Source organism: Aegilops tauschii, chromosome 1, assembly GCF_002575655.3.
Source record: "Aegilops tauschii subsp. strangulata cultivar AL8/78 chromosome 1, Aet v6.0, whole genome shotgun sequence".
NCBI lineage: Eukaryota > Viridiplantae > Streptophyta > Magnoliopsida > Poales > Poaceae > Aegilops > Aegilops tauschii.
Window position 1 is genome coordinate 271987697 of NC_053035.3, and position 13162 is coordinate 272000858.

The following is a 13162-nucleotide window of genomic DNA, read 5'->3' on the forward strand; positions in this document are numbered from 1 at the left end:
CTTCTCCTGGGTCTGCAGTCCACCGACGAGACAGCTCGTGGTTGGATGTGATCGCTTTGCTATTCGCTTCTGGGAGTGCGGGAGTGCTCTTGTACCACTGATAGTTGGATTGCTTTTTTGTTTGTAAAGAAGGTTAAGTGCAATGCGGTTCAGTTAAGTCATTTTTGCAGGAGAAGACGAAGATAAAGTGCACTGCACATATTTGTTGAGCCTAATAAAAAGTTAAATTGCACGTCTAGGTTCTAGAGGAAAAGGTGCAGTGCACTTGTCTCAAACGATAGTCCATTTTTTTCACTTTCAAGGTTCACTGCTCATGTTTGGGGCAGCTTGCTATATTTTTGTTTCTTTTTGGGGGTGTTCATACAAAAAGGCAAGATTTAGTTTGTAATTATTTGAAGAAATCTCATGTAGTTCATTTGTATGAAGACTTGTGGTTTGCTGTGTAAAAAGAAGATGAAAACAAACAATGCAGTACACTAGCCATTTTTTTCACTTTCAAGGTTCACTGCTCATGTTTGGGGCAGCTTGCTATATTTTTGTTTCGTTTTGGGGGTGTTCATACAAAAAGGCAAGATTTAGTTTGTAATTATTTGAAGAAATCTCATGTAGTTCATTTGTATGAAGACTTGTGGTTTGCTGTGTAAAAAGAAGATGAAAACAAACAATGCAGTACACTAGCCTCGAGGGTGGACATGAAGTGCACTCCACCGCGTTTGGAAAAATTTACGTCCCACAAAACATAAATCATGCAGTTAGTCTAAAGAAGTGCATTAGTCTAAAGAAGTGCACTCCACCTCGTTTGGTAAAATTTACGTCCCATAAAAAAAAAATCATGTAGTGCACTTGCCCGTCTAGTGCACTCCACCTCGTTTGGTTAATTACCAAAAAAAAAAATCATGCAGTGCACTTGTATGTCCAATGAAGTGCGGTTTTTAGTGTAAATAAGTGCGGTTTTCTGTCTGATGCAGTACGGCCCGTTTACGGTAGTCTTGAGGTTCACTTTTTCATAGTCTTGCGGTTCACCAACACTCGACATGAAGTGCACTCCACCTCATTTAGGAAAATTTACGTCTCACAAAAAAAAATCATGCAGTGCACTTGTTTGTCCGATGAAGTGCAGTTTTTAATCTAAAGAAGTGCGTTTTTCTGTCTGATGCAATACATACGATGATTTTGATATCGCGAAAAAACAGAGTGTTCGCATTTCGTTAAAATCAAAATTGCTCCCAAACCGTAAGGAACTGGAGAGAGTGTTCTATATGAAAAAGTTGCGCCTCATCGATATCTTTCCAACGGCGTATAATTTGAATCATTTCGACCCGCAGTTTGTAAAAATTTCGTGAAAAACAGCCGCCGCCTCTCGTCGTCAGCGCACGATTTTTAAAATTAAGTAATAACCGTAATGAATCTCAAAAACATTTTAACATATTAAAGTTGCGTATCGTCCGTAGATTTCCAACGGCATATCATACGCCTCATTTCGACAATCGGTTAAAAAACTGGAGCGAAAACAGTACCGAAAATTTGAAATTTTTTGAAAAACAAAATTCCGTGATTTAGTAAATTTGAAACTGCTCTTCAACAGTAACGAATTAGAGAAAATAATAGATATGAAAAATATGCGCCTCGACGATATATTTCCAACGGTGTATCATTTGCTTCATTCCAACGAGCGGTTTAGAAGAAATCGCGAAAAAACGCTCGCTGCCACTCGTCGTGGGCCGCACCATTTTCAAAACTGCTCTTAAACCATGAGGAATCTCGAAAAGTGTTCAACATGGCAAAGTAGCGCCTAGTCCATAGCTTTTCAACGGCATATTACACGCCTCGTTCCGACAAACGGTTAAAAAACTAGAGCAAAAAAGGTACCAAAAAACACAGAGTGCAGTTTTTTTGTGACGGGAAGTTCACTCGCCTGAGTACTGCAGCACACTTGGTTGAAATAATGATGTGCACTTGCTTTGAGCATGCAGTGCGGAAGTGTTATCAGAATAGTTATTCTGCTAATATTAGCAGAATAGACCGGCTATATATATATATATATATATATATATATATATATATATATATATATATATATATATTGTTATTCTGTATGCAATCCCATCGCACAACACACATGTCTTATTAGCAGCAACCGTCTGTGTTCTTATCGGTCTTCAGACACATTTCTGATTACAGACCTGTTTGCCGCGTATCACACACATCTTGTTAAGTTGAACCGTTTCTGTTCTCATGCCTCAACGCAAACAATACATCCGAGTGAACCGCATGCCGTATATCGCACACACCTTTGATCCGGCTGACCGTTTCTTTTGTGTTGCCTAATCACAAACAGTTCATCCGAGTGAACCGTATGCTGTGTATCACACACGCCTCCATCTGGCTGCCCGTTTCTTTTGTTCCTCCTCATCGCAAAAAGTTCATTGAACTGAACCGTATGCCCTTCATCGCACACACAACTAAAACCTGAACCGTGTTTGATGCATCCGCCATCGCAAACGTTTTACACATTTCTGACGGTTTTCATACAGCACCGTTTGCGATTATGGCATCACACACAGTTTCTCGAAGGGTCTCTGATCGTAGTGTCGCGTTAGCAGCATCCTACAGTAGTGGCATAAAAGATAAACATCACATGCAATCAAAATATGTGACATGATATGCCCATCATCATCCCGTGCCTTTGAGCTCCATCTCCAAAGCACCGTCATGATCTCCATCGTCACCAGCTTGACACCTTGATCTCCATCGTAGCATCATTGTCGTCTCGCCAACTATTGCTTCTACGACTATCGCTACCGCTTAGTGATAAAGTAAAGCAATTATATGGCGATTGCATTTCATACAATAAAGCGACAACCATAAGGCTCCTGCCAGTTGCCAATAACTTTTACAAAACATGATCATATCATACAACAATTTATATCTCATCACGTCTTGACCATATCACATCACAACATGCCCTGCAAAAACAAGTTAGACGTCCTCTACTTTGTTGTTGCAAATTTTACGTGGCTGCTACGAGCTTCTAGCAAGAACCGTTCTTACCTACGCATCAAAACCACAACGATTTTTCATCAAGTGTGCCGTTTTAACCTTCAACAAGGACCGGTCATAGTCAAACTCGATTCAACTAAAGTTGGAGAAACAGACACCCGCTAACCACCTGTGTGCGAAGCACGTCGGTAGAACCAGTCTCGTGAACGCGTTCATGTAATGTCGGCCCGGGCCGCTTCATCCAACAATACCGCCGAATCAAAGTAAGACGTTGGTGGTAAGCAGTATGACTATTATCGCCCACAACTCTTTGTGTCCTACTCGTGCATATCATCTACGCATAGACCTGGCTCGGATGCCACTGTTGGGGAACGTAGTAATTTAAAAAAATTCCTACGATCACGCAAGATCTATCTAGGAGAAGCATAGCAACGAGAGGGGAGAGTGTGTCCACGTACCCTCGTAGACCGAAAGCGGAAGCATTTAGTAACGCGGTTCATGCAGTCGAACGTCTTCAAAATCCAACTGATCCAAGTACCGAATGTACGGCACCTCCGTGTTCAGCACACGTTCAACATGATGACGTTCCTCGAGCTCTTGATCCAGTAGAGGGTCAAGGGAGAGTTCCGTCAGCACGATGGCGTGGCGACGGTGTTGGTGATGTGATCCGCGCAGGGCTTCGTCTAAGCACTATGACAATATGACCGAGGTGGTAAACTGTGGAGGGGGGCACCGCACACGGCTAAGAAACAACTGTTGTGCTTTGAGGTGCCCCCTGGCCACGTATATAAAGGAGGGGGAGGAGGAGGCCGGCGGCCAAGGAGCGCACCAAGGGGGGAGTCCTACTAGGACTCCGTTCCTAGTAGGATTCGGCCCCCTCCTTCCATCTAACGGAGAGGGGAAAGGGGAAAGGAGGGAGAGAGAAGGAAAGGGGGGCCACGCCCCCCAGCTCTTGTCCAATTTGGATTGGGCTTGGGGGGGGGGGGCGCCACCTCCTGTGGCAGCCCCCTCTCTCCACTATGGCCCAATAGGCCCATTAACTTTCCCGGGGGGTTCCGGTAACCTCCCGGTACTCCAAAAAATCCCCGATCTTCTTCGGAACCAATCCGGTGTCCGTATATAACCTTCCATTATATCAATCTTTACCTCTCGACCATTTCGACACTCCTCGTCATGTCCGTGATCTCATCCGGGACTCCGAACAAACTTTGGTCACCAAAACACATAACTCATAATACAAATCGTCATCGAACGTTAAGCGTGCGGACCCTACGGGTTCGAGAACTATGTAGACATGACCGAGACACATCTCCGGTCAATAACCAATAGTGGAACCTGGATGCTCATATTGGCTCCTACATATTCTACGAAGATCTTTATCGGTCAAACCGCATAACAACATACGTTATTCCCTTTGTCATCGGTATGTTACTTGCCCGAGATTCGATCGTCGGTATCATCGTACCTAGTCCAATCTTGTTACCGGCAAGTCTCTTTACTCGTTCCGTAATGCATCATCCCGTAACTAACTCTAATCTCATAGTCAGAGGAATATGTATAAGTCATGAAGAAAGTAATAGCAGTAAAACTAAACGATTATAATGCTAAGCTAACGGATGGGCCTTGTCCATCACATCATTCTCTAATGATGTGATCTCGTTCATCAAATGACAACACATGTCTATGGTCAGGAAACTTAACCATCTTTGATTAACGAGCTAGTCAAGTAGAGGCATACTAGGGACACTCTGTTTGTCTATGTATTCACACATGTACTAAGTTTCCGGTTAATACAATTCTAGCATGAATAATAAACATTTATCATGATATAAGGAAATATAAATAACAACTTTATTATTGCCTCTAGGGCATATTTCCTTCACTTTCACCGATGGAGGTAGAGCTTTTTGGCGAACTCAAGCTAAAGGTGCTCAACCTTGCATTTCTTGTAGGGACGATGGCTCGGCAGTGCTCCTAGTTCATTTGATTGGCTCAAGGCGACACTATCACCCGATTCATCCACATCCATGCCCGCCATCGTGTGCACAAGAACTACATATTGCGGCGATCACTCGGGACAACTTTGAGTCTTTGTCGAATGATGACAAGGAGCACTTGTTGTCGAACTACTTCTCAAACATGATGGGGGCATCACCCACGAGAGATCAGTACATCAACCTCCACTGTCTACAATTTCCCTCGACCGACTCTGTGATCTCGCCACGAAATTCACTATGGAGGAAGTTTGGGTCGCCATCCGGGTCATGCCAATGGATAAAGAGTCAGACTGAACGAAATTTCCAAGGGTTTTTATTGCTTCACCTGGCAAACCGTCAACTAGGATATCACGGGCGCTTTGAACCACCTATTCCATCTTCGATCACACGGCATCAACGACTCGCTTTTGATCTTGTAGCCCAAATAAGTTGGGTCATTTGATGTCCCCTCATACCAGCCAATTAGCCTTATCCAGGCCTTCTGCAAGCTCCTGGCCAACCACTTGGCGTCGTGGCTATCGTTCATTGTGAGGAATTAGATCATGTTTGTTCGGGGGTGTAGCATTCATGGAAACTCCTACATGGTGCAACTCACCACCAAAGCTCTTCCCTGTCGGGGATATCGTGCGACATATGCTAGGGGGTGGCTTATCATGGATGGGGACAAGAGTACGTCGCCGGGCCCTAGAAGCGGGAGTGAGCGAGACCGTATACGCTTGCGAATCTTACCCAGGTTCGGGGCTCTCCTAGGAGATAACACCCCTAGTCCTGCTCTGCGGGGTCTCCGCATGATCACTATCTCAACAAGGTAGCTACAAGCTTGCTCCTTGAGCTGTTTGGCTAGAGGAGGGAGAAGAATAAGGCTAGCCCTACTTCACTCTCTCTATGTGGGTGTGTGGTGACTAAGGTGCTGAACCCTTTGCATGGGGTGACCTAGGGGGTTTATATAGGCCTACGCCCCAGGGGTACAATGGTAATTCGGCCGGGTGTGGGACCCGACCGTCAGTGTCTCTAGTCGCTGGCTTTTCCGCCAACTGCTGGGGCCCGCCGCCTGGTGGGTCTCGCCGACTGCCATGATCTCGGCCGACAGGCAGGGCCCGCCGCCTGCGGGCCATCTGACTGCTTTATACTATAGCCTCGCCCCTGATGACGGAGGCTTTGTCGGGGGGAGCATGGCTACAGTCCCGCCGCCTGGCGGGCGCTCACTATAGCCACACCCCGTCTTATCTGGTTAATGGCGCACAGACTCCAATGGAGAGGGAGGGTCACCTGCTAGGAGTCGGCCCACCCCCATGCCGCCTGCTCATGGCCCGCCGCCTTCTGGTAGCTCACGGACAGGTAGGGCTGAAAGATCGTGGATGTCGCCTAGAGGGGGGGGGTGAATAGGCGCTTTAAAATACTTACGATTTAGGCTTGAAAAAATGCGGAATAAACCTAGCGATTAATTTGTCAAGCACAAAACCTACAACAACTAGGCTCACCTATGTGCACCAACAACTTATACTAAGCAAGATAAACAACTAAGTGATAGCAAGATATATGACAAGAAACAATATGGCTATCACAAAGTAAAGTGCATAAGTAAAGGGCTCGGGTAAGAGATAACCGAGGCATGTGGAGACGGTGATGTATCCCGAAGTTCACACCCTTGCGGATGCTAATCTCCGTTTGGAGCGGTGTGGAGGCACAATGCTCCCCAAGAAGCCACTAGGGCCACCATAATCTCCTCACGCCTTCGCACAATGCAAGATGCCGTGATTCCACTAAGGGACCCTTGAGGGCGGTCACCGAACCAGTACAAATGGCAACCCTTGGGGGGCAGTCACCGAACCCGTACACTTTGGCAACCATTGGGGGCGGTCACCGAAACCCGTCAAATTGCTCCAGGCGATCTTCATAACCTAATTGGAGACCCCGACACTTGCCCGGGGCTTTACACCACAATGATTGAGCTCCGAACACCACCAACCATCCAGGGCGCCCAATCACCCAAGAGTAATAAGCTTCTCAACTTGTAACTTCCACGTATCATCATGGAGAACTCAAACCTATGCACCAAATGCAATGGCAAGGGCACACGGAGTGCCCAAGTCGTTCTCTCCCAAATCCCACCAAAGCAACTAATGCTAGGGAGGAAAATGAGAGGAAGAACAAGAATGAGAACACCAAGAACTCCAAGATCTAGATCCAAGGGGTTCCCCTCACATAGAGGAGAAAGTGATTGGTGGAAATGTGGATCTAGATCTCCTCTCTCTTTTCCCCCCAAAACTAGCAAGAATCCATGGAGGGATTGAGAGATAGCAAGCTCGAAGAAGGTCAACAATGGGGGAAGAATACGAGCTCAAAGGATAAGGTTCAATGGGGAAGAAGACCCCCTCTTATAGGTCCCCACGAATCTGCCCGTTATGTGTAGAAAACTGTAAGACCAGTACAACCGATGCATGAACCGGTACTGCCGGTCAAAGTAGAGGAAAAACCAACCTGTAGGAAAAAGGCCTAAGCGGTACAACAGCCCGGGGAACCGGTAGTATCGGTTAAACTAACCTAACCGGTACAACCGGTCAACAACCGCCCAAGAACTGCTCCAAAACAGAAACTAGTCCGGTGGTAGAGCGGTACATGCCCGGTACAACCTTCGGACCAATTCTGGAGCGGTACAACCGCTCCAAACACCGGTTGTACCGGTCAACCAGTACAACCGCTCTAAGGGGCGGTACAACCTCTCTATGTAAAACAGGTAAGATCAAAACAGCCACAACTTTCGAATACGAGCTCCGAATTCGACGAAATCAAGTTTGTTGGAAAGCTAAAGACAAGAGCAAACACAATCTTGATATAAATATCAAGAAATAGCAATAGAGAAAATACCGAAAATAAAATGGTGAGAACCCTTTCTCAATTAAGACCGGTAAAAACTCCAACACCGAAAACACAAAAGAAGGTGCATAAGAAATAGGTTTTTGAAGAACTCGAGCTTGTCATCAAGATGACCTTAAGCTCTAAGACTCACAAAGATAACCAACCAAGAACCAAGAAAGATGATGCAAGGATGCAATGGTTTGATCTCTCTACGAATGATACGATCAAGCTACTCGTCGAGAGCCCCCCTTGATAGTACGGCAATCGATCCTATAACCCGGTCTCCCAACTACCACCATCAGACCGGTAAAATAGAAAACCTATCAAGGGCAAACCTTTGCCTTGCACATGGTCCACTTGAGCTAGATGATGACGATCTTGACTCCCTCAAGTTGGACCACCTTTCTTGATTGCATTGGCTCAATGAAGACTAGATGATTGCTCCCCCCATACTCCACTATGGGTGAGCCACTCTTAGGCACATCTTCACAAGTCCATTGACGCCACAATGGATGGCAAGCTTCAAGCACTTGATCTCTTCGTGATGCTCCACTTGAACTTGCACACGACAATCTTGATGACGATCACCACTTGATGTCATCCTCTCCATGGGTTGAGTGATATCTTCCTCTTGACGCAAGCCCATGAACACGTACCTAACCCCACATAGAACTCTCACATAGACCATGGGCTAGTACACAAAGCGCAATGGACAATGCTTACCATACCATGGGATCACTTGATCCCTCTCGGTACATCTTCTACGCTTTGTGAGTTGATCAACTTGATTCACTCTTGACTTAGTCTTGATCTACCTTGAATCTTTCCAACTCTCTTCATTTGGATGATGTCTTGAAGGTAAACATGAATGATCACACAATCTTCTTCTTCAAGACATGCTTGCAATAAGCTCAACACTCACATGACCAATCTTAGAATAATTCCTTAATAGCACCTTGGTCAACTCATAAACTCCTTGAAAACAACACATGGACTTCAAGAAATGCCTATGGACAAATCATTCAAATATAACTCAAGGCAACCATTAGTCCATAGAGATTGTCATTAATTACCAAAACCAAACATGTGGGCACTGCATGTTCTTTCAAGGGCCCGCCGCCTGTGGGCCGTACCGACCGCCCGCCGTGGGAGCATGGCTCCCTCTGGCGTGGGTGATGTCACGGGCAGCGTGGCAACAGTGCCGCGCCGGGCGTGGGGTGTCCGTCTGGTACACCGCACTGTGGCCACGATTTGCCCTAGATTTGAGGGTGGCAGGTTGCACTGTAGCCATGCCTAGTCTCATCGTGGTAATGAGGTGCTAACTTTGAGGGGACAAGGGGCCGCCTGCCAGGAGTCCCCCCCGTGGTCGCCTTCTGGGGTTCCGCTGCCTTCTAGCAGCCAGCCGCTCGGACCAGCCGGCCCAAGAAGATGGTCGTTCATCTTGGAGGTATGAGGGGCGCAGCTAGCCCCGATGTCTTGAAATACCATGGACGGCTGATGAGGTTACCCGTGGTCATTTACTCCGACAGTAGTCCCCAAAGCTGGTGGGGCCCCGCGGCTGAAAAGGAGAGAAGCCTCAGCAGCTTCCTACTCCGAGTGGTCTGTTGAAGTTGCTTCGTCCGTCTTCTGGAGGCGCCGGCAACTTGGCCAGGCTGGCTGCCTGGTGAATTCGGAACGTCGTGGTGTGGCGGCGGCCGGGTGGCACGCCAGCCGGATGACAGGCTTGTCGCCCGTTGCTTGCCCGCCACGCAGCGCCAACAAGCCAGGCCGGCCTGCCAGCCCACGCGTGCGACGGGACGCCGCCGCAGGCCGGGGCACGCCACTACAGGGCCTCGGCACGCGCGCGGATCCGCTGCGGCCGATGCAGGCGGTTGGGCTTCTGTGGCGCATTAGTCGCGCGCTGTTAAGGCGTGGAAGGTGCGGGGTCGTGGGGGAGTGGGCGCAGTTAATCCCACGACCCCCATGTCTCGCCCCCTCGGCTCCGCTGCCAGGGGGCTATAAGTAGGGGGAGGAGGGGGCGGCAGAACGCACGCGCGCCCTCCTCGTCCTCATCTTCTTCTCTTGCCCTCTTGCCATCGCCGTGCTGCCGCTCTCCATCGGCGCTCCTTTGCTTCCGCCGTTGCCAGGCTTCTTCGCCTCGCCGCGGATTTGCCTACTCGTTGGTGCGGCGTGCCTCCGTCGAGCATCCACATCCATGGCGCGCGAACTGTCCGGCGATTGGATGGCTCCAATGTCCACGAAGACCACCTCACTTTCCTTCGCCAGACACGGCGGCTGCTTCGCGAGACGCACATGAAGGTGCGTGCCCCTCCTGAGGAGGAGATCTCGCCGGCGCCGGAGGACGGCGAACACGTCATCTTCCGGTCCCATTTCCTTCGCGTCTTCGGCCTGTCGGCGAGCGGTTTCTTCCGCTCGTTTCTTACTTTCCACAAAGTCCAGCCGCACCACCGCACGCCGAATACGGTGGTGCTGCTGGCCGCCTTCGTCACCCTCTGCGAAGGCTACCTCGGCACACTCCCCACCCTTGAGCTCTAGGGGGAGTTCTTCTACCTCAAGCTCGGCACCCCCGCCAAGAACAACGCGGCCCAGTGTGAGGCCTGTGTCGTAGTGCGGCGTTCGGGTACCGGGGTCCGCTTCCCGGCCCTCGTCTTGCTGCAGTCGGCCAAGCTGTGGCAGAAATCTTACTTCTACGTCAAGAATATCCACCCGACGATGGACTACGTCAACCTGTCGGCTTATGCAGCCGGCCCGCCGGTCGAGCCCCGCTCCATCTGGCAGTTTTGGCAAAGAACCTGTCGGCCTCCTCCTCCGCTGCTCTCGCCCGGCTCCAGGTGATGACGGAGTCGGAGGGCCTCAAGGCCTCGGATCTGCTTAACGCCTTCGTGGCGCGCCGGGTGCTGCCCCTCCAAGCCCGACCCCACATCATCAGCCAGATGAGCGGGCACCGGGACCCTTGCCGGATGTGCACCAAGGAGCTGCCGGACGTGGAGGTGGTCCGGCTGGTGAACTACTTCTCCAACTACAAGCTTTCGGAGAAGGAGTGGCGGTTTAGCAAGCCGCCGTACAGCCGCGCACACCCACCGCCTGCGGTGAGTCTTTTAATTCTTTTTCCCTTCGTTTGTCCGGGTTCTCTTTTGCCGCCTGACCAGTCGGCCACGGTGCAGATCTTCTCGACCTAGTCGGCGGCCGACGCTCTGGAGCCAGGTCATCAGTACCTGCCGGACCGGTCGGTGAGCGACGTGGACGACCTCGACTTGGGGGCGGCCGCCATGGAAGAGGACGACGCCATGGGCGGTGGTGGTGATGGAGCAGGCGGCTCCTCAGGAGGTGGCCTCGGGGACTGGCCGGACGATGATGAGGAGGATAACGAGCCGCGCCACAACCGTGGCGCTGACAGGGCGGGCGCCAGCTCCTCGGCCGCGCCGACTGCACTAGGCGGCGCTCTGAAGCGCCGAGCCGACGCCGGGTTGTACGGCAGCCGGCCCAAGAAGCCCAAGAACACGGCCGCCGCGACCAGGCGGCAGGAGGCCGCCGCGAAGGCGACCCAATTCCAGAAGGCCCCAAAGTGGCTCCCGATGGTGTCCAGGTGAGTACTTTGATCTCTCTGCTGTTGCTTTGCGTTTGCTTTTCTTCTTTCTTGTAGTCTTCTTACCGGCTTCTTGCTGCCGTGTCTTCGTAGGGCCCCGCTCTCTCTCTCTCTCATGGGCCCCGTCTGCCTTGGTGATTGGGACGGCAGACGGTTCTGCAGAGCCCTGCCACATGGATCCGCTCGCCGACCTCCAGGAGGCGCGGGAAGAGCGGGAGGCCGCGACCCGGGAGAAGGCGGCGGCGGCCAAGGCGGCACAGGCGGAGGCCGATGCGGCGGCCAAGGCTTAGGCCGAGCCGCGGCCAAGGAGCAGGCGGACACGGCAGCCAAGGCGCAGGAGGAGGAGGCAACTCGCAGCCGGGCCCCGGAGCCCACCGGTCTGCAGCATGCGGAGCCGTAGGTGCCGGATGGCCAGGCGCCGACTGGAGGGGTCGACGGCGACCAGTCAGCCTTGGAGGGGGGAGGGGGCGACCCCGTTGTCTTGGGGGCGGAGGTGCACCCGCACACACTGACTGCCGACGCCCAGGGCAGTCGGCCTGAAGCGCCGCCGGTGCCGCCATGTGGCGGTGAGTTGGTGGTGGGTCCGACTCCGGTGTGCCGTCGTGCGGAGAAGGCGGCCTCAGCGCCACGGCCGCTGGAGATCGGGCCGCTAGCTCATCGTCCCCCGGCGCCGAGGCTACCAGTGCCGCCCCACCGGAGTGGACGCCTGGGGGCGGAACGGGTGTTCTGAACATGGCCGCGCATGACGTCCAGGCCCGGTTCCAGGTCCAAGGCGCCGCTCTCCAGCAGTACACGCAGGCGTTCTTGGTGACGCGGATGGCTGTTCGGGTATGTTTCTTACTTCTCGTTTTTATCCTTATAATCTTCCGTGGGGGCGCGCCAGCGCACCCACTGGGTGTAGCCCCCGAGTTCCGGGCCGGCTGCTGAGCAGGCGGCTCGGAACTTCAAGGTAAGTTCCGAGTGCTAACTTATTTTTTCTTCTGTTGTCTTCGTTGCAGGATTACCACAACACCCGCGCGGCCGCCTTCAACTCCCATGTCCAGGAGCTGGCCAAACGGACCACTGACTTGACCGAGAGCCGGAGTAAGCACTCCGTCTTATCTCTCGCGGGGGCGCGTCAGCGCACCCGCTGGGTGTAGCCCCTGAGATTCCGGCCGACTGCTGAGCAGTCGGGCTGGATCTCCCGGCAACCACTTGCCTTCTTTGTTGATTGTTGATGTCCTTTCTTTCTTATCTTTGCAGGGGCAGCCGCCGAACTGCAGGAGCGCATGGGCGAGGTCCAAACCGGGCTGCGCACCAAGGAGGAGGAGCGCAACAAGGCGGCTCAGGAGTGCGACCGCCTGGCCAAGGAGCTGGTGGACCAGGCGGAGCGGCACAAGGCGGAGCTCCAGAAGCTGAAGGAGAGGAAAGGCTCCCTCACGGCCGAGTTTGAGACTCAACGCTCGAACTGGGCCGAGAAGGAGAAAATCCTCACTGACGGCTATGGCGAGATCGAGGACATGATCGATGGTAAGTCCCTTTTTCCTTTGAACATCCGCCGACTGCTGCAGGAGTCGGCTTCCGGCTTCTAATCTTTGATTTTCTTCTTCCACAAAATTCTTTCCCGGTCACTCCATCGCCGTGAGCCAGGCCATCGAGGCGCGACACGAGCGGCGTAGGAGGGTTGGAGTGGAGATTCCGCTCAACGCGCCTCAGAACCTCAACGAGCAGCTTCTGGCCG